General features: G+C 38.1%; 1 long non-coding RNA gene across 1 annotated transcript; it reads right to left on the reverse strand.

The window, feature by feature from the left end:
* Positions 1-6,628: 6,628 nt before the first annotated feature.
* On the reverse strand, positions 6,629-7,068 carry LOC136238407 (uncharacterized). Its single transcript, XR_010692967.1, has 2 exons — positions 6,997-7,068; positions 6,629-6,836 (listed from the first exon to the last, which is right to left on the reverse strand). It is a non-coding gene; the product is annotated as an uncharacterized lncRNA (long non-coding RNA).
* Positions 7,069-23,914: the final 16,846 nt, after the last annotated feature.

Genomic DNA, 23,914 nt, shown 5'->3' on the forward strand with positions numbered 1-23,914 from the left:
ATTAATTTGTATGCATAACTAGACCTCACCATGTCAGTTGTATCATCATCCAAACTAATCATTTCACAAGATTGACAATAGTCATCCAATGATTCTAAATAAACAAACATTATAATTCATGTGACACATCATAACTCATCGGTATAATACAACAGACGATGAAAAGAAATTTGCTGGTTCACCAAGAAATCCAACTATTCATCAAGAAGGTTATTTAAGCTAATATAGATACATTTTACCACAACATGAACAAACATGTACATGTTTACTTAATGGTACAAATGACACAATGTGATGATGTATATCGAACTGATTGCTGAAGCAATTAATAGGTGCATAATTATAATAATTCTTGAGGGAAGCCATTACATGGTGCTAGCTACCACAAATCAACACCTTCCGCTGTCAGTAAAGATAAATAAAGGAGGACTCAAGTAGGTCCATGGTGTTCTCATACGTACTGCAGTATGCCAAATTAAGGTACCAAGCAACGTTGAACAGTGAAGAAGTCAAGCCCGTAGCAGGGGGTCTGTTCCAGGTAGTTGTAAAGCTGAGTACCGTGTGCAACATACACACATGGTCTTACTAGGGGGTCTGGAGGCATGCCCCTACAGATTCCTTCTGAGATCACTTACTGATTGCTCTATTAGAACAAATGACTATTCTATTAGAGTGTTGCAATCTTTTTGCAAACTAGTATATCAGAAAATTGATAGGTGGGCTCCATAAATTGATAGGTCGATGCAATGGCGGATCCAGGATGGGGCATTTGGGGCAAATGCCCCCCCCCCCCCTTCAAGAAATTGCATACAAAATCGAGATACTCTAATAGAGCAGTCAATTACTCTAATAAAGCAGTCACAATGTTCATGAGGCAGTGTAGCTTACCTATGAAGCTATAAATAGGATTTTATTTTACATATAACAGACGAGATATAGTTGGTAAAGGATAACTAGCTATTATTGTTGTGACCCTTTTGGTCTTCAACTGGTTTTCAGCAAGTTTTTTTGGTCAACTGTTTTTCAGAAAGGTGCCCCCCCTCTTTCCAAACTCTGGATCCGCCCCTGCGATGGGGACCACAATGGTTTGGTCTCTTTCAAAAATATCAGCTAAAATCCAGCCTGACTTGTCCTTCACAACTTGGCATTATTACAAACTTGTGAACCGGACTACTTATTCAGTACATGCAGAATATCCATCTCCACAACGTATGACTAGTGGCTATAAATTTTTGTGATGCTTGAGAATATGATAGCATACATAATTCACTATACTTCCATATCTCTGCAAGTATTTTCTTGCGGTCTAGTCGGGTCTACATGTCCATTTTCAGTTGAATGCACACGCTCTACTATGTCATAAAATTTCTCAACTGTTGCAACTAGATGATGGTCATTCTCATTCTGTAATTACAAAATTTTGTGAAGGGCAGGCACAAAGTTTCTTACCCTTTGTTTGTTCCAACTTCAGCTCTGGGTAGTTTAACAAAACAAACTTCTTTGTTGTAGTAATGAAAGGCAGGGCTAATTAGAGCATCACTTCTTTCCACTCCATTCAAAACGGTCTGATATCAAACATGATCTTCTGCACCTTCTCCTCCGTTACTGTTTTGTTTTGCTTTTTGGAGGTGTGATTGGGACCAAGATATTTTCCTCTACAGAACCTTTCGGAATAGCCGGCTCTCTGCCGGTGACCCTCTTTTGACGTACCTCACAAACTCATAGTGAAATTCACACCTCGCATACACTGCCACGAGGAAATCTCGTGATCCAACACTTGAAACGACAGTAGGTCGGCAACCGATACAATAGGCTGGCATCTCGCCTTGCCATATGGCAGCACGACACCTGCGCAATTTATAAATTGTTGCGCATTTTATGAATTCACAAAATGCGCAGCGCAATTTATAAACTGCGCAAATTCACAGATTGCGCCTAACAGTTGTGTGTCGTGCGGCCCAAGAAGCCGGCGCGCCATACCGTGAGTATATTGATAGGAAGAAAGAAAACGTCATTTTCACACCTTTGTATCTCGGTGATCCCTTATCCGATTGGAACCAAATTTGCTACAGTGTTGCCCGCCAGCCAGGGGAGTCTACATTCCAAATTGGAAGGAAATCGCTCCAACCGTTTCCGAGATACGAGCTGCCAAAGTTTCGTTTTTTTTTGTTCTTCTTCGTCTTTTCGCACACTTGCAAAAATTGCTATAAAACGCAAACGCGTACTCCGATTGCCTTGCAATTTGGCACACAGAAAGGAGTCCAAAGGCGAATCCTAGCATTAAATTTGGTGCAAATCTGATGGATGGTTCAGGAGTTATGACCGATTATTCGCGTAAAACAAGATCGATTTGTTGTCACACCTACAGGATAAGCCGCTTAATGGAATGAGTTGAAAATTGCTATGTAGATGGAGTAACCATCGTAGGAGTGCCTTTTGGTGGTTTGAAAGGAATCGAGATAAAGACCATGGAGATATGACACAAAACCCAACCTGTGTCACAATTACGCGATCGATTTTTATGAATTAAAACGTATTAGTTTTCACGCCTACTAGGCAAACCGCTTAGAGCAATGAGCTGAAAATCTTTGTATAGCTGGAATAATCTTCATAGAAAGTCCTTGCAGTAGTACAGAAGAATCGGGTTACAAACCACTGAGTTATGATTCGAAAGCCAACTCCGTGTAGCAAATGCGAGATCGAGGTACTCTAATAGAACAGTCACCCTAATAGAGCATTTGGCTAATTTGTTTACTCCATTATAGAATTCTATTACATTACAAGTTATCCTGTAGGGAGTTCAGCTGCAAACAGTTAATCTTATAGACAGTTCAGCAAGAAGCAAGTCACCCTGTAGAGAGTTAAGCTACAAATATATTACTGTAGAGATTCAGAACATTACAAGTCACACCGAAGAGAGTTCAGCTATAAACAAGTCATGCACCCTGTAGAGAATTCAGCTACAATTAAGTCACTCTCTAGAGAATTCAGCTACACACAAGTCACTGTGGAGAGAGTTCAGCTACAAACAAATTACCCTGTAGAGAGATCAGCTACAAACAAAACACTTTGCAGAAAGTTCAGCAACAAACAAATCAACTTGTAGAGAGATTAACTAGAAACAAATCAACCTGCAGAGAGATCAGCTACAAACAAATCAGCTTGTAAAGAGATCAGTTACACACAAATCAACCTGTAGAGAGATAAGCTAGAAACAAATAGCCCTGTAGAGAGTTCAGCTACAAAAAATCATCCTGTAGAGACATCAGCTAGAAACTAGACACAATGCAAGGAATTCAGCTACAAGCAATCACCCTGTAGAGAATTCAGCTAAACAAATCAACCTGCAGAGAGATCAGCTAAAAACAAATCACCTTATAGAGAGTTCAGCTACAAACAAATTACCCTGTAGAGAGATCGGCTACAAACAAATCAACCTGCAGAAAGATCAGCTACACACAAATCAACTTGTAGAGAGATCAGCTACTAACAAATCACCCTGTAGAGAGATCAGCTAGAAACTAGACACAATGTAAGGAGTTCAGCTACAAGTAAATCACCCTGTAGAGAGTTCAGCTAAAACAAATCAACCTGCAGAGAGATCAGCTACAAACAAATCACCTTATAGAGAGTTCAGCTACAAACAAATTACCCTGTAGAGAGATTGGCTACAAACAAATCAACCTGCAGAGAGATCAGCTACACACAAATCAACTTGTAGAGAGATCAGCTACAAACAAATCACCCTGTAGATAGATCAGCTAGAAACTATACACAATGTAAGGAGTTCAGCTACAAGCAAATCACCCTGTAGAGAGTTCAGCTACAAACAAATCAACTTGTAGAGTGATCAGCAACAAACAAATCAACTTGTAGAGAGATTATTTAGAAACAAATCAACCTGCAGAGAGATCAGCTACAAATAAATCAGCTTGTAGAGAGATCAGTTACACACAAATCAACCTGTAGAGAGATAAGCTAGAAACAAATAACCCTGTAGAGAGTTCAGCTACAAAAAATCACCCTGTAGAGACATCAGCTAGAAACTAGACACAACGTAAGGAGTTCAGCTACAAGCAAATCACCCTGTAGAGAGTTCAGCTAAAACAAATCATCCTGCAGAGAGATCGGTTAAAAACAAATCAATCTGCAGAAAGATCAGCTACACACAAATCAACTTGTAGAGAGATCAGCTACTAACAAATCACCCTGTAGAGAGATCAGCTAGAAACTAGACACAATGTAAGGAGTTCAGCTACAAGTAAATCACCCTGTAGAGAGTTCAGCTAAAACAAATCAACCTGCAGAGAGATCAGCTACAAACAAATCACCTTATAGAGAGATCAGCTACAAACAAATCACCCTGTAGAGAGATCAGCTAGAAACTAGACACAATGCAGGAAGTTCAGCTACAAGCAAATCACCCTTTAGTGAGTTCAGCTACAAACAAATCAACCTGCAGTGAGATCACCTACAAAAATGCACCTTGTACAGAGTTCAGTTACACACAAATTACCCAGTAGAAAGATCAGGTAGAAGAATTCACCTTGTAGAGAGTTCAGCAACAAAGAAACCACCATGTAGAGAGTTCAGCTGCAAACAAATCACCCAGTAGAAAGATCAGCTAGAAGAAGTTACCTTGCAGAGAGTTCAGCTACAAAGAAACCATCACGTAGAGAGTTCAGCTACAAAGAAATTACCCTGTAGACAGTTCAGCTAGAAGAAGTCACCTTGTAAAGAGTTCAGCTACAAAAAACCATCATGTATAGAGTTCAGCTACAAAAAAACCACCATGTAGAGTGTTTAGCTGCAAAAAATCACCTGTAGAGAGTTCAGCTAGAAACAAATCACCCTGTAGAGAGATCAGCTAGAAGAGATCACCTTGTAGAGAGTTCAGCTACAAAGAAACCACCACATAAAGAGTTCAGCTGCAAATAAATCACTTGTAGAGAGTTCAGCTACAAACAATCCCCCTGTAGAGGGATCAGCTAGAAGAAGTCACCTTGTAGAGAGTCCAGCTACAAAGAAACCATCATGTAGAGAGTTCAGCTACAAACAAATCACCCTGTAGAGAGATCAGCTAGAAGAAGTTACCTTGTAGATAGTTCAGCTACAAACAATTCACCCTGTAGAAAGATCAGCTAGAAGAAGTCACCTTGTAGAGTGTCCAGTTACAAAGAAACCATCATGTAGAGAGTTCAGCTGCAAACAAATCACTCTGTAGAGAGTTCAACTACAAAGAAACCGCCATGTAGAGAGTTCAGCCTCAACAAACCACCCTGTAGAGAATTCAACTACAACAAATCACCCTGTAGAGAAGAAGTTACCTTGTAGAGAGTTCTGCTACAAAGAAACCATCATGTAGAGAGTTCAGCTACAAAGAAACTACCATGTAGAGAGTTTAGCTGCAAACAAATCACCTGTAGAGAGTTCAGCTAGAAACAAGTCACCCCGTAGAGAGATCAGCTGGAAGAAGTCACCTTGTAGAGAGTTCAGCTACAAAGAAACCATCATGTAGAGAGTTCAGCTGCAAACAAATCACCCTGTAGAGAGTTCAGCTACAAAAAAATCACCCTGTAGAGAGTTCAGCTAGACAAAGTCACCTTATAGAGAGTTCAGCTACAAAGAAACCACCATATAGAGAGTTTAGCTGCAAAGAAACCATCACGTAGAGAGTTCAGCTACAAAGAAACCACCATGTAGAGAGTTCAGCTAGACAAAGTCACCTTATAGAGAGTTCAGCTACAAAGAAACCACCATGTAGAGAGTTCAGCTACAAAGAAACCATCATGTAGAGAGTTCAGCTACAAAGAAACCACCATGTAGAGAGTTTAGCTGCAAACAAATCACCTGTAGATAGAAACAAATCACCCTGTAGAGAGACCAGCTAGAAGAGATCACCTTGTAGAGAGTTCAGCTACAAAGAAACCATCCTGTATATAGTTCAGCTACATTTCAAGTCACCCAGTAGAGAGATCAGCTGCAAAAAAATATCCTGTGGGGAATAATGGGCATGTAATAAATATATGTATATAATTTGTATTATTACTAATAAAATCAAAAATAATTGAAGTATTAAAAATCTTCTTTAAGTTCTTTTCTTCTTCCTGTGGTAAAGAAAAAAAACACATGGGTTAAGAAAGCTCCAAAGTCAGCCATAGGCCGGCTTTGCAGTATACAAATACAAAAAGAAGTGATATCTAATCAAAAACAGCCAAGCTGTAAAAAAAGGTGTGACCCCCAAAAAGGCCATGGTGAAAAAAGATTTCACATCTTTTTTCACCATGGCCAAGAAATGGCTGTGATGGTAGGTTAATGGTTAAATTTCACATCTTTTTTCACCATGGCCAAGAAATGGCTGTGATGGTAGGTTAATGGTTAAATTTTAATAATGACGATTCAGGTGAATATTGTGCCGCTTTGTCTTGGCACCAAATTCACCTGAATTGTCATTATTAAAATTTAACCATTAACCTACCATCACAGCCATTTCTTGGCCGCCACCTTGGATTTCACATCTTTTTTCACCATGGCTTTTTGGGGGGCCGCACCTTTTTTGACAGCTTGGCTGTATTTGATTAGATTATATACTACAGTAAACAACATTTTAATCACAAACAACTTTCACTTCCTTCTGATATTTCTTTAAAGTTTCATCAACTTTTCTCAGTCCAGTGGCTTGAAGGTGTTGTCAGGAGCAAGAAGGGTACACACACAACACCTCTTGTCGTCCTTCGACACTAATGAGTTAAAGGCTTGCTTCAAGGGGACATCCCACTGCTGCCACTACCATAAACCATCCAAACTCTCTGCCCATGCACTAACATATTGCTGAGCTAGTAGTAGGAGATTAGGGAAACATTTGTTAACAATTCATGATCAATAACATACAGGGAGTGACCTGATTAAATACATAACAACATATGCCAACAATCTGGTACATATCACAACTACACAATGTATACATGTGTTACTAGTAACACTACATTTTCTTACTGGTACATTGGGGATCTTCTATTCATCTCTTCTTTGGTTTTGTAATGGCCAGGCTTCGAGGCAGGCTTAATGCTGATGCCCCCGAATAGCTTTGCTCTTAATAGTTGCTGGTGTTATCCAGCTGTCCAGCATTTGACAGCCAGTGCTGGGGGTGGTGGTAAGGGCACAGTAACATAATTAATGAATTACAAAATAACACATGAATTATGAAATACACTCAAACCAAATTCTAATTAGTCAGCAAAATAAATAATAGTATAGCATTGATATGGATAGAAACTCAACTGCTGGTAGCACATCAACTTGTTTATAATTTTGTTGCAACTTTTTGGAAGTGTTAATTGTCAGTTGCCTTTTGGGTACCAGTGCCATGAAGGTATTGTGAGGCTGGATAGTCTATATTTTTTCTTGGGACTTCATGATCCCTACTATACAGGTTACCATTAGTGTTTTTTCATAACTTTTTTTCTTTTCCAGCCTGATTAATTGGGAGGAATACTATCAACAAAAGTGCTGTATTAAACCACCTGGAGAATCATCAAGTAGCAGTATGTTGCCTTAACAGGAGAGGGTGGTAGTGTGTCATGTGTCTTGTCACGTACCATAGCTTACCAGGACACAGGAGAATGTCCCAAGGACTGATTATCCCAACAGAAGCACTACCCTCAGGTCTATACTGGCAGATGTTGGACAATGTACAGTAAGAATGATGACCCCTCAAACAATGGCACATAATGGCTGATCTTAATAAAGAGAAGCAAAATCTGAACTGAGTACAAACACCGACTATAATTCATTTCCCGCTTGTCAGCCAACATGGAAGCAAGTTTCTTATACGTTGTGGTTGCAGTTGGTCCCATGCAGAAAAAACCAGAGGAGAAAAGCAAGCTCTCTCTAGAATTGATACAGTTAAATTTTTACAATTATCACTTAAGTTTTTGTATCTGTGATTACAAGCAACCAGTAACATGCCTGACTGCTCTATTAGAGTGTATATGCATCATCTTGCTATTACGTATTGTAGGATATTGACTAATCGCACATTCCTACCTATTAATTAATACATCATGTGACTGTACTTGTATGGTAGCTATTACCACCTGTCTGTACAAATAGCATGTCAATATACATCATGATCAGTTATATAGGCTAACCAACTACCACCTGGGTAGTCACTGGCCCAGGTTCCTACACGTATAGTGTTCAGTCTCAAGACTCCCTCAGCAGCCTCACTAAGCATGTGTATACGTTTCCTAGCTATTACATCAGGAAAACAATATAATTGGATCATGGTGAACTTCATGTAATGCTAGTGCCCCAATATATTGGAATACTGATTGAATGTCTTATAGCTGAGTTTATAGCTGAATTCTATCAACTCATTGTCGTGGTGGTGTGAGTTCTCTCCCGCAGCAAAGTCACACCAAGGATGCAAAAAAACAAAGTCTTTAAAGTCAGCACAACAAGACTTGCAGTGCATGAAAACTTCATCCCCATCCAACTCCTATACATTATTACACACACTTAGAAATGCTGTCATATACATACACAATTATAATTATACAGTAAGAGATGTTTTTTGTTGCATCTTTCAATAGTTACAAAACTTACTGGTTAGAAAATCTGGGTCATTATCATCCAAACGTAACGTGACACATTCTTCAGCTAAAGAACAGTAGCACTGTACAATGCATACATTTTCTTCTGCTTGTCTGGAGATACACACATACAGGCATACATACAAGTATACAGTATATGTATACATACAAGTATACAGTACAGGTACAGTCATTACATTACATTATTCCGCAGAAGGACTGTCCAGGTCTCAGAGAGAGAGAGAGGTGGTGGAACCTTGTGGAAGTTCCACAACAACCCCAACACCGCTAAATGAGACTAGGAAAGTTGGGCATTTGCTTTCCCAGTAAATACCAGGTATACTCATTGATGTTATAGCTGGGTGGGCTGCTTCCCCAGATCACATCAGGCCAATATACAGCTGGGTAGACTGAAAAACATTTCTTGCTCAAGGAAACAACAACAACACTAATTTGGCATCAAACCTACAAACTTTCAATTACCAGGATGATGCTTTAGCCACTTGGCTATGCTGCCTCACACGCGCGCGCGCGCGCGCGCGCACACACACACACACACACACACATACATACACAAGTACACAAAAAAATGGAACTTTCAACTAGAGTAGGGACCAGACTAGAGATGAGATGATATATCATTGTATCGCAATACGTGAGAGGTCAATACATGAATCAATATAAACTTCAATATATCAATACATTGTGTATCGCAATATGTGACTGGGCCTGCGAAAATAGGGCATGTGGGCAGATGATGTAGGGAGATAGTGTGCATGGAGTGCTAGATGCACACGAAGTACTCTGACTAATGCATGTGTTGTCTTGTAATTCTTATGCCTAAAATGACACCTCTATAATCCAGAATGCCTCTATAATCTTACACAGTTTGCTGCATCAATAAGACCTTTTCTGTGTATTACTTACTACCTCAACATCCCCATCAATTTTTGAGCACCAACGTGGATGTTAGTGGAAACTGATGTCAATGATTTATTCACACGATCATCAGGAATTACCGGAGGACATGAATTAAAACTTACAAGTACTGTTCCTTTTGTTTATTACAAAGTAATTTTTTCTCCTACCGTGTAGAGAATGCATGGAGCAATTTACCACAACATGTTATTGGAGTACGCTCCTTAAACAAATTCAAGGCCAAGCTATTTTAAGGTACAGGCTATTTTTGCCTTCTTGCCAAAATAATATATAAATATATATTAATAAATAAACATGTGTGTATATATGTACACCATGTACCCCAGGATGAACATTGCAGGGTAGTGCTCACATGTCTGAGTTCCAAGTCACCAGATTCCACTTAAGTTCTATGGTTCACCAGACCTATAAATGATTAGACTGGAACTATGGTTACAGTTATAAGCTGTAACTATGGTTACAGTTATAAGCTGTAACATGATGTGTTATTAGTTTGGAATATTATTATGTAATGAAGTAATAATATTACCCTAACACATAGCAATGTTACGGTATTTCATAACACTAAAATTACATTACCACACTATGAATAGTAGTGTGTTATATTACTTAGAAGACCAAAAATATGCAAAGCATTATTCCCAACACTGCACATGTCACTTGGCGCTGGATTGCACACAATACCACAGTAGCTATTCCAAAAAGTAGGGAACAGGAAAACAGGAAGCCCAATTACAAGATGTTCATTTACAGGCTTGGTTGTAGGTAAGAAAAACAGTGCTAGGATTCTTCAGTGCATTTAACAGCTGGGTAGACTGGAGCAATTTGAGTAAAGTTTCTTGCTCAAGCAACTGCATGGGCATGACTTAGCATTATACCTGAAATCTTTTGAATATCAGACTGGTGCGAGGACTCAGTGGTGCTCTTATCATTTGGTTACACATGCACACAAGCATGCACATGCAATCACAGAAAGTAAAGAAACAAAACAAAGCCATATAAATGGCCCAGTTGATTGGGCAATTTGTGCACTACTCAGATGCCTAGGAGTTAGTACTGGCAAATCCTTGTGAGGCAGAACTGGTAATCTGCAGGAGGCTGTACCATGTCTCACAGGTGAGGGTGTGAGCACCCCTGAACCTAATCTGTTATGATGAGATATAGACAGTCGGAATTTGCTTCCCCAGTTAACACCAGGTCCCCATTTAAACAGCTTGGTAGACTAGAACAATGTGAGTAAAGTTTCTTGCTCAAGGAAACTGAGTGTAATTGGGCATCGAACAGAACCTTTTGATTACCAGGCCAATACTCTAACCACTTGGCTATGCTGCCTCACTATACACACACAACATACACACTTAGAGTGATCATGCATGTCAAGTGGGTCCCAAACATAGATTAGACATACTCCTCAACCTCCTAAGTGTTACACAAAGTGCATTATTTTCAATGTTAGAAACTTTTAGCTTCACATCTTCCACTTATGAGTCTCAATATACTCTACCTAGACAAAACAAGCCATCTGAACACTTGACAGGCTTGTTGGATTAACAAACTTGACACTAAATTTCTCCTATACCTAAACACTTGTCAGACTTGTTTGCCAATAATATAGTCAGATGCAGTACCCATTAACTACATGTAACTACAACATGCACGCACATTTGTAGTGGCCCAACATATAATAGCACACAACATCATCAACGAAAACTGCAGCTGGTTATAAAACAACGAAAACTGCAGCTGGTTATAAAACAACGAAAACTGCAGCTGGTTATAAAAACCCTCTAGTAATGAACAATCTGCACTTGTTAAAACTGTACAGTGTGGTTGCAGTTGTTTAGTACCAGCTAGAAAGCAAAACGTTTAACAGGATATAGTCAGGTACCAATAAATTTGTTGTCTTTGTACATATAACTAGCTAGATAACTTTTGTAGTGGATTAATACCAGGATGGGAGATACAATACAATATGTTGTACAACAGCACCAACAGTCAACAGAGGAGAAAACAGAGTTATGCATTGGCGTAAAACCATTTGTTAATGAAAAGATGGGAACCAGCAAACAAGAATTGGTAGTTAGAACATACAAGATAGCACAGTTAGAGGAAAGGTCAGAACTCTGTATCAGCAAGATGGGTGTAAAATCACCAGTTGATGAAGAAATAGGAGCAACTATAGTTTTTAAACCAGATATGATGAATGCTCTACAATCAGAGAACGATGCTAAATTGTGCACTGGATATAACAGTGTGACACTACCAACCACTATTGTTCATGAAATGGTGAAATACTAACACCCTCAACAGAAAATACATTTAGAGTTAGTAAGAAATATTAATGCATATTCACTAAATATTTTTGCTCCAAGTTGGAACATCGTAGGAGAATCTATACTACTCATCATATTTGTGACCAATAAATGGAAAGACTGCATGTATTATTTGAATCTTGTTTTACATATTTATCCAATCAAAAACTTGTCTGCTAAGCCATTACGGTATAACAGTTATTTGTGCAAGTCCTATATGTATATTGTACTATCCTTATAGTAGACTGTATAGGACTAATGCACACAACACAATACACCAACAAGTTATTTGAATCACTATCATTGGAAAAACTCTGAAAAATATAGATTACAACAACTTTTATATACACGCATACAATTACAAAATTTTGGATTACATCATAATCATAATAAATTTGTCCAGTCACTACATATATAGTACCTCCCAACTATTAAACTAGAAAAAAGGTGTTGATTTTTTAAAACACATCAATAAAATGTTGCATACCTGTGAAGATTAGAAATGTAGCTATACCATACAGTAGAGTATAACAGCAACTATAACACTCAATATGTACTTGGTGTGTGTGAGTGCAAGTTTGTGAACATATGTGACTATATACCACTTTGACACTTCAGATCAAAGGAAATCACAGTGTTATAATTCACATATTGCCCTGTATATCGTCCTGTGGTTAGGGCAATATCATAATATAGTCCTGACCACAACTGCCTTTGATGCTGAGGCAGTTACAAAGCATCAGTTCCCTTTGATTATTTATATAGAGCTGCTTAAAGTTTTGCATTGTGGGTTTGAGTTAAACATGTTGGTTTAGTTAGGGGAATTGTTGTGAAGCAAAAAGAATTGAGTGAGTCAGCATGGCATAATTCAGTTACAAGACATCGTTAAATAATAGGTAGGGACCCACCAATTATGCTCATTATTTTACCTATTATGCTATGCTGCATTCCTCAAAAATTTACCTAGTATGCTTAAATTAATGCTCAATATTTACCTACTACGCTCAAATTATGCTCAATATTTTACCTCAGTTCCCTTGTTTTTCTAATAACTTTGCACTTTATGGAAAAACAGTAAGTGGTTGAAGCACAGACTGTAAATCCTTGTTTGTCAAAATGCATGTCACAGAAAAGATCGATATACTCTAATAGAACAGCCAGCTACCTGATAATTTTATTAGAGTTACTGACTGTTCTATTAGAGTATATCGATCTTTTTGTTGGATGTGTATTTTGATGAGCAAGAATTTATAGCATTGCGCAAGTTTTCTGCCTATTATGCTAGCATCATGCTCAATGCTTTCAGGCACCTATTATGCTCATTATTATGCCAGCATAATCGGCGGGTCCCTAATAATAGGGTTGGGCGATATACCGATGTGACGGTAACGAGGCGGTATTACAGCTGGCAATAACCGATACCGCCTTGTTTTTGAAAAATCGCCATACCGGTATAAACGGTTATTGCAATATCATAGCGGGAATACAGCTACAACTACACACTTACACGTGTTAACAATGCCATGTTGTGCTTGTCAATCAGTATTTCAGCCTTCTTGTACTCTAACCCATGCACTACTACACGAAGCGATGCACTAATTATTAGAATACACGCGAGGCACGTGTACCGGTGTCACAGTGATATGTGTTTCCCCACGTTTTGTGTTCCCCAGGGGCGGATCCAGAGTTTGGAAAGAGGGGGGGCACCTTTCTGAAAAACAGTTAAAGACCAAAAAAACTTGCTGAAAACCAGTTGAAGACCAAAAAAAAAAAAAAAAAAAAAAAGGTCACGACAATAATAGCTAGTTATCCTTACCAACTATATCACGTCTGTTATGTAAAATAAAATCCTATTTATAGCTTCATAGGTAAGCTACACTGCCTCATGAACATTGTGACTGCTTTATTAGAGTAATTGACTGCTCTATTAGAGTATCTCGATCTTATGCAATTTCTTGAAGGGGCCGGGGGTATTTGCCCCAAATGCCCCATCCTGGATCCGCCATTGTTCCCCGCACACATATCACTAGGGATCCATGTTTCCCAGCACACATATCACTAACTGGCTAGTAATCTACAAGTCACAGTGATATATGTTTCCCCGGGTATTATGTTCCCCAGGTAAAGTGTTCCCCGCACACATATCCCTAGGGATGCGTGTTTCCTGTTGCTGCTATACTACTTGTCTACTAGCTGCGCCAGCTACTGTATACAGGATCTGAGCTCCTTTACTTAGACTATATACTGCTCGTTGCTTCTACTGCTATAGCTATACTGCTCCTATACTTGCTGCTACTACTATAGCTATACTACTTGCCACTATACTACCAGCTACTATTCGCTGCTATACTTTGGTTGGTGCTACTATAGCTAACACTTGCTAGCACAACTATACCGATACTTGCTACTACTTGTTGCTACTATAGTACTGAAGTGAAGACAAATATGTATGAGAATGGATTAGATAACACACATACAATAATAAAAATTAGGTTAGCTACTATACTGTGTAATGTTTTCTGCAAATAGTTTGATGGAATTCTATAAACAGTATATAGAATTTGGCTTCAGCCATTTCCAAATATACCATGTGTGTCCATTTGTCATATTTCACCTGTGAAGAGAAAACAAGAACAACATAGCTAAATCCAACACTCACATTATGCAGGCATACCCAATCACAATAGTATATGGATGGCTTAAACTTTCATCTCCTCCATGCTCTGCACATAATATTTTCTTGTCCATGCAGATATCTTGCAATAGATTCATACCTGTACAGTAAAGTGACTTTGGAAGTACATAACTGACTGGAAAATCTGTAAAGCAAAAATCTGAGATCTCTCAGTTATAAAATCTCTAAAGTTCTCAGGTGAAAGTCTCTTGGGTAGTCACATAACTTTTAAGTAAAATTCTCAAGTACTGAAATATCTCTATAAAGTAGATTTTCTCAAGTAGTCAAAAGTCTCTCAAGTGAAAAGCTCTCAAGCATAGTCTAAAATCTCTCAAATACCTAAATTAATCAAGTCACTCAAGTAAAATCTCTTAAGTAGAGTCTCTTAAGTAGTCAAAAATCTCTAAGCTCTCACAAGCAGTTTGAGTAACTAAAGTCTCTTAAGAACTTGAAAGTCTCACTATCAGTTGAAAGTAAAATATCTCGAGTTGTCCAAAACCTCTCAAGAAAACTCAATTTAAGCACTCTAGTAGTGCAAACCCTGCGAGTCCAGTGAAAATCTCTCAAGTATATAGCTAAAAACTACTTGAATATATGAACTTAGCATGCATGCGTGCACACAAGTATTAGCTCAATTATATATACACAACTGATGCATACAAGAGATATAATATGCAGTGCAGCTCTTAGAATTGCACTGAATTAAGACCAACTGCTTGTCTTTATTGGTAGCACAATGCATTCTATTGTAGCGTATAGATTCACAGAAATGCAGCATATAACATGTATCATGCAGGGCAGATGAATCCTATTTTGTGTGCCAAGAAACAGAGAATTAACCAAATATGGAGGAGACTGAGTTTGGTGCTTGACTAGACATTGGGTAGCCTGCAGTTTGAATCCTGGGGTAGGAGGAATTTTCCTTTCTTTGGCCCATTTTCTGTTCATCTGTGTTATAAGTATGTCAAAGTCTACATGTTTTAGCTCAAAGACTGCAGCTGCACTAGTTGCTATCAGATCTTCATGCTGGACACTGTAAAGTAAAAACTGAGTTAAATTGCTTCATCAAGAATGCAAAATGTACAATTTAAATTCGGTTTCAGCTATACACAAAATACCAGTAGTAGTAAGCAGTATAGCAACAGTAGCAACTGCAGTAACAGCAAGCATGTATAGCTAGTGTAATACTAGCAATATTAGCATCTAGCAGTAGCTAGTAGCAGTAGGTAGTAACTATAAAAATAGCATGAGTGTATATAATAGATCTATAGCTACAGCTAGTAGCAGTAGAGGCAGTACTAAGCAGTGACTGCAGTTTAGTAGCAGTAGCATGCAGCTATGGTATGGTACTAACAGCAGTGGTTAGTGCTGTGACGCGTGCTATAGAGCTAGCTAGTCGACTCGTAGTATATCAGCAGCAGAATCTAAACGCGGGTGTTGGGCGTGGTAGCTATACTGAAAAACTGATAAACTGGAAGGGAAACATATATCACTAGCGCCTTTGTCGGGGAAACACGCATCCCTAGTGATATGTGTGTGGGGAAACACGCATCCCTAGTGATATATGTGTGTGGGGAAACACGCATCCCTAGTGATATGTGTGTGGGGAAACACGCATCCCTACACTGTTAAGATTCAGGTGTAACCAAAGCACCTTTAGGGGTATCCAGTTGCATGTTTAAGAACAACTCCCTTCAGGTGTTAGAAAAGGGTGCTGTGGTGACACTTGGAGGGTGTGAAGGAAGAGTGCTAAGGTGCTGCAAGAAATACAACACCAGAGTGTAAGGGTGCTACAGGAGGTGTAAGTAAATCCAGGGTGTATGGTGGGGTACACTGCCTTGATTTTAATTTCTGACACTTTCATGGGGGGTGGAGCTCCTCTCATCTTTTCGTTTTCATTGATGGTTTATTTAAGAAACACATATTATGACCTGTGAAATACAGTAATTACAAATACACTTATACTTACTTGTCTTTCTACACTTTGTATGTAAGTTGTAATTTGTACTTATAACATAACTACCAAGGAAACTTTTAATTGTGGGATTGCATTCACAGAAACACCCTTGTAGGTGCAAAGGGTGTTACCATCGCACCTCATCAATGCCGCCTATATGCAGAAGTGCAGCACTTCATGCATAGTAAACAAGCTTCCTTTAGCACGATTTATGCAACTATTGTTTGGAAAACTGATCAAAATCACACATTAGAAGTTTTGAGATTAATGGTTTAGATTCAAAACTATATTGTAACTTGCCAAGGCACACATTTGAGCAAGCTAGCTCACTACAATAAAATGTTGTGCATATGTGATGAGCTCTAAATGTGATATGCATAAAATGTACTTCAATGGGGTATATGATGTGTAGGAGATGACAGTTCACCTTTACCTCATTAAATTAATGTGTAGGAGATGATGGTTCACATTTGCTATTTAATGAGGTAAATGTGAACTGTCATCTCCTACATATCACATACACCACAGGCGTGCACGCTATGTATAACACGTTTAAAGCTTATCACGTACACACATACACTTTTTTGTAACGGAGGTAGTATCATGGCTGCTCACAAAGGGGTGGAAGGTGGGACATAGAGGAGTGGGAAAAATACAGACCACAATTGAAATCCAGACATGCATGAGGTTACAAAGCTGTGCTGGCTCCTTAGTGCCTGGTATATATATGCAACAAATCAACACAGAATATGTTAGGCAACTAAAATAGGTCATCCACCGATTCTTGTCAACCCAAGATGATAAACCTTACCAAGGCCTGAAATTGCCATTGAGCTGTTCACATCACCTACACCATTAAAGCCAGCCTTAAGTAGTTTGAGAAAACTATGCACTAGCTAGTATGGTAGTGTGGCTACCCTCTGGTGGCATTTATTTTTGCCTCATGTGCAATTTGTATGCAGTTTTGTAAAATCTGATACTTTTAATACTGTTATATTCACTTTAAACTGCAGGTGTTCATCTTGCATGATAGTTCAGGGCAGGTGCTGTTGTCATGGGGGCCAATAAATCACTTGGCCCATAAAGAAATTGTACTCAAGTGTTTCTGCCACACTTCTAAGAGAGTTAGTAATTATATGCAATTACTGTCATAATATTACACCCTATCATGAAGTGTTAGACCTCTGTTTGGGGTGTTCCAATAAACAGTTAAGGGTGTTTACAAAATGGTGACACCCAATGGATGTTACTATAAACCTCTTAAGGTAGTTATTATTTTCAGGGGTGCTGCAACAACATCCCCTTAGAAAATTATTGGTGTTGTGGTAGCACCTAAATTTTAACAGTGTAGTGATATGTGTGTGGGGAAACACGCATCCCTAGTGATATGTGTGTGGGGAAACACGAAACTCGGGGAAACACATATCACTGTGACACCTGATGCAGCACTACTGTGATTATGGGATAAAAGTTCTGGCTTCACATTAGTATGCCTTAGTAAATTATCTGCTAGCTATATACATAGAAACTAGCTATGTCTCCTTCAAAATTTATATGCACTCCATGCTCTTTAAGTTAGGCTGGTTTTTCCAAACTCCTTGCGGTCATGGTAGCTGGTAAACACAGTTCACCCATGCAAATATACTCTGTAAACTGTTTTGAGTGTACTTGCTATAGTTCATTTCAATACTGTGATATTTGCAATAATCATGATAATAAGCTCCACAATAACCGTGGGAGGAAATTTTCGATATCGCCCAACCCTACTAAATAATCATTTTTGTTTATCAGGCAAATCCTGAGTGGCCATGGTATAAGTAATATATACCACTCTGGTATGCTCACCTAATAGGTGAAGGAAGACAAACCTGCATTCACCACATTACTTTTATACAGAGGTTTGCAAGCATCAATTGTGGGTTTAAATTGTGGGCACAAAAAGAAATGATCGTGGGTTTCACTGGTTGTAGTGATACCATTTTAAACCAAATAACCACTTTGTGGATGAATAAAGTAACCTAAGGTACTAAAATAAACACTTAGACATATAGGTTGGGAATGTTTGAGGCATCTTTTCATGCTGTTGAAATGTACTGTGTAGATAAACAATCTCCACATTACAAAAATGATTATTTACCAAGTAATCATTTTTGTAATGTGGAGATTGTTTAATCATTTTTGTAATGTGGAGATTGTTTATCTACACAGTACATTTCAACAGCATGAAAAGATGCCTCAAACATTCCCAACCTATATGTCTAAGTGTTTATTTTAGTACCTTAGGTTACTTTATTCATCCACAAAGTGGTTATTTGGTTTAAAATGGTATCACTACAACCAGTGAAACACACGATCATTTCTTTTTGTGCCCACAATTTAAACCCACAATTGATGCTTGCAAACCTCTGTATAAAAGTAATGTGGTGAATGCAGGTTTGTCTTCCTTCACCTATTAGGTGAGCATACCAGAGTGGTATATATTACTTATACCATGGCCACTCAGGATTTGCCTGATATATATGCCTGCACCCTTGGGCCTGTGGCCCTTGGGCTTGGGAATATATATTAGGCATATCCCTTGTGGCCATGGTATAACTATTAAATACACTAAACTAAAGTGTGACTGCAACACCAAAATATTTGTCTTCTGCTCTATAGTAGGGATGCCACGACATAGAAATTTGTCACAACTCACAGAGGTTTATGTGACGACATAAGCAATTCTTAAAGTTTCACAACTTAAGCTGTTACTTATGAAACTGTATAGCTATTTTGATGCAAAAATATCAACTTAAACATCAGTAGGCTTGAGTTTAAAAATAGCCTATTATGCTTTTGAGCAGTACTCAAAAATTCAGCCTATTATGCTCAAAATTATGTTTTCAAAATCAAGATTATGCTCTAGAGTTGGCTGTTTTATTAGAGTATATCAGCCTTTCCTGACTGCTGTATTAGAGTAAGTGACTGCTGTATTAGAGTATCTCAATCTTTTATCTGTGAAGTGTAAATGATCAGCCATGAAACAATAAAAATAACATTGCATATTTTCTTGATATTAAATGCAGTATTAAGGCATAGTGTGTTCATGTTTTGTTGTATTTTGGCACCCGCATTGCGCATTTAATTAAAATCTTGAAAATCGTCCTATCATGCTGGCATAATGCTTGATGCTTTAGCCAGCCTACTATGCTCGAAATTATGCCAGCATAATTGGCACAAGCCTAAACATCAGCAATATTAACTATGACATCAACAACCAACATAGCTCATACTTATTTGTCAATTTTTCTCATATTTATTGCATCAAATGTGATCAAAATGAATGGAAAAGTGTGTATTATTAGGAGATATTTATGTCACGACATAAAGATGCCTATGTCATATCATATCATAGAGCTTTATGTCACGACATGTCATATGTCATGACTATCATGGCATCCCTACTCTATAGAACAACATTTCAACAAGTATAAACTTGAAAGATGTTTGCTTTTCCAGGAGAGTAAATTGTAGGACAATGTATTGAGAACTACATACAGGTTAAAACACTAAACTCTAAATTGGACCTTGGACTGGACTCTGGACTTATTCTTGGTTCAGTGTAAAGGGGGGCCATTAGACTAGCTGTCACAGGTATAAACAGAAAGTTGACATATAATAATTCTTATTATTTACTGAGCAGTCAGCCCTACTAGTGTGCTCAGGTTTTACTCATGCAATCATATGCAATTACAATAATATCTTATGATTGCAGTCTAGTTCTAAAAATGTCACTTCAATAAGCTTAAGGCCTATCAGTAGCATGGTATAATCATTTACTGCTATTTAGAAGTACGTAACTATGTATTTTGGTAAGCCAGCCATATACAGTGTAGCACCACCTCACTACAGTCCACTTACCTCCTTACCTCTGTTTACAACATCTGCCAATTCCTGAATTCCATTCTCTCCACTTTGCAGTACCATGGTCATCCACAACATATTATCAGATGAGTTTAAGAACATCCGAGATTGGAACAAATTACCCCACCAAATTATTGAATGTTCTGATTATTTACATTTTTGCTGACAACCAAGCTTCTTATTATTTTATACATAATTTTTGTAATTATGTATGTAAATGTAAATGTATTATTTTATTGTACATTGTTTTACTGGAGCTGTGATGGTTCAGTTTCCTGGGATACTAGAAGATGCTATTTACAAAGAAATGAATACCTATATGAGTTTAAGGACGACTGTTTACATAAGAGAGAGAGAGAGAGAGAGAGTAAATAAGTGATCTTGTTGTAGCAGTAGAGAGAGTAAAATGATCGTGAAAAGACAGGAAGACATGTTGATGGAGCATATTATATAAGTATTGCCACTTGTAGTTTATTGACACTACACCTCACTATTCTACTGAAAATGATTGTGAAAAGATGAGGAGACATAAGTTTTTACTTTATTATTAACACTTTACAGTGACCAGCACTGAAGGTCTGACAGCAACTTGTGCTGCAGCCTTAGGATTACCTAACCTATAATTTCAAAGACTTAATGACTTATAGCTAATAAGGTGTAACAGAAAAGCCGGGGCCAAAGTAGGGAGAAAAAAACCTCCAATCCCAGGATTCAAACTGCAGGTCACCCAATGTCTAGTAAGTAGCTATATATTGCCACTCAACTAAATATAGCCAATTGACTATCCTATAAGAATATTCCACTGTTAGCTAGCTTGAAGCAGTGTTGCTCAAGGGCATAGCTGGGGGAGATCGGTCTTAACTTGAGCTTCAGAGGTAAATTTTTTTAATTTAAAACTTACGGCACCAAACTTACAGTCCTCAGTGGAGCTCTCCGGTAGCTACTTGGCACATTGGCTTGGCCTTGCACTACTTTTGAGGGTTTCCTTGCACTAAGTAATGCTAAATCATCAACAATGAATCAATTATTGCATCACATGATATATTGTGCACATGATGCATGGCGGAGGACTAAAGTGAAATTACATAGCTCCTAGAAAGATACTCTATAATAGAACAGTCACTTTGTAGTGAAATACTCTAACAGAGCATTCACTGATTAAATGTTCCAAGATAATTGTAAGGAATGCAAGCATAATGGAAACACTGAAGAGCGTAATAGGTGAAAATTTTGGGAAATCCTTTAAAGCATTTTGGGCAAAAGTTTGAGCATATTTGACTCAAGCTAACGTAATAACTTGATTATACACACAAAAATTACTTCAAAAACTTTAAACCTGACCCACCATGAGTATTTACTGATATTGACATAGTTAATGAGACAACCAAGGCACTTTTCTCTGAGCTTGATTAAAAATCTGTTCAACTAGTGACCAACTGCAGTATAGCTAATAGTAGCTATTTACACTTCAAAGTGTGTGTCATTTTGGCTGGTTGTATTGGTTTGTGAGACATCATAATGTCTATTTTACACACAAAATTTCACTGTATTGTAAAGAAAAAACATTATGTGTAACATGCACTAAAAAAATTGCTCTCTGGCAGGCACTGATCCATGGCCAGAAAAATATCAAAGAGGGTGCAGGTTTGAGTTTAGGTGTATTGCTCATATAACTGTCATATCAGCAGTTTACTGAAGACTGTTATACCAAACAATGCAGTGAATGCACATATTAGTGCCTGATATAAGTACACACACACACACACACACACACACACACACACACACACACACACACACACACACACACACACACACACACACACACACACACACACACACACACACACACACACACACACACACACACACACACACACACACACACACACACACACACACACACACACACACACACACACACACACACACACACACACACACACACACACACACACACACACACACACACACACACACACACACACACACACACACACACAACACACACACACACTACACTAAACTACACTACATTGACTACACACACATTTGACTTAAATTTGAATTCCTCCTGTGCAGAAGATGTATCCATGTACTGTATACACATAGAGTACATAGTGCAGGGCAGTGCTCAAATGTCTGAGATAATCATCAGATTTAAGAGGGTAAATTAAAAATATATTCAACACAATGTGCATGATAATATACTCCATTGTGAACCAAATGATATCTGTTTATTAAGTCTGTCCCGTGACAACAGGTAGGCTGACCCATGCTAGGAATTAATATGAATGTATTCTAAACAAGCTAGTTTGTGTGTACAAAGTACCATAGAACACCCAAGGAAGAGAGGGAGTGCCCCCTCCTACAAGAATGCAACTCTAGAGTGCACATGGTTTAAGGTACAGGCTCAGAACATAATTAAAATAAGTACATGTATGCATATAGTATTTTGCAAACATGAATATTACAAGATAAAATATGTATGCACTTGTACTTTATGTGCTGTGCACACTATCTCTCTATCATCTCTTACCACTCTCGAGTTTAGATGAACCTCTTTTCACAAACACTCCAGAACACTCTTTCAAAAGGACACAACTCATATACTAATTTTACTAGACTAGATACTTAGTTACACGATGTCTGGTATATAGAGACTGAAATCTTTGCCTGGCCTTGGTGAATCAAAATTCCTGTGCATCTCACTGATGCTTACGAATGGCAACATCTTTTATTAACTCATGCATACTTACTGAGCATCTGAAAAAAATATGTGGTCATTTTAGAGGAGGAAGTGGCAAATGACATTGAACATTCTGATAATCCGTTAATCCTCAACTATCCTTATCAACACACACTTTTCCAAACTCTTCTTTCACATAGTGGTACGGCTTGTGTGGCACTGGCTGCCTTTTTTTTACGAATATAGGTAAGAAAAGACTGCCACACAATGACACAAATCTGGATTGTAGCTATATAGCTACATTCCAAAACCTATAGCTAAGTTTTTTTTTTAAAAATTTTATTGTTAATTAGCAAAGCCCACCAGGGGCAGCACGCTAATGTGCATTACAAATCACAAATTACTTAACTTATATATAATGTTCTTAAAAGTGTCAAGGTTAATTGTGTCAATGTTATCAATTTTCAAGTTATTCCAATCAATAATTGTTCTTGGCAGAAAAGAATACTTGTATAAATCAATTCTGGATTGCAGCTGTGCAAATTTGAGGGGATTATTGGCACGAGTAGCTATATGATACAGGGGTTGGCTGAGGTAAACAACGATTTGGCAGCACCAGTAAGTTTCTCACAATCTTGAATAATAAGATAAGTCTAGCATTCCTTCTCCTACTTTTTAAACTTAGCCATTGAAGGTAATTAAGCATATCTGTAATACTGTGTTGTTGACCGGATCTGTGCCATAGTTTAATTAAGAACAAATCTTGCAGCTCGGTGTTGGATCATTTCTAATTTGCTAACTGTTGTTTAGTGGTGATAAGGATCCCAGATGACTGAGCAGTATTCA

Source organism: Dysidea avara, chromosome 11 (genome assembly GCF_963678975.1).
Source record: "Dysidea avara chromosome 11, odDysAvar1.4, whole genome shotgun sequence".
Classification (NCBI taxonomy): domain Eukaryota; kingdom Metazoa; phylum Porifera; class Demospongiae; order Dictyoceratida; family Dysideidae; genus Dysidea; species Dysidea avara.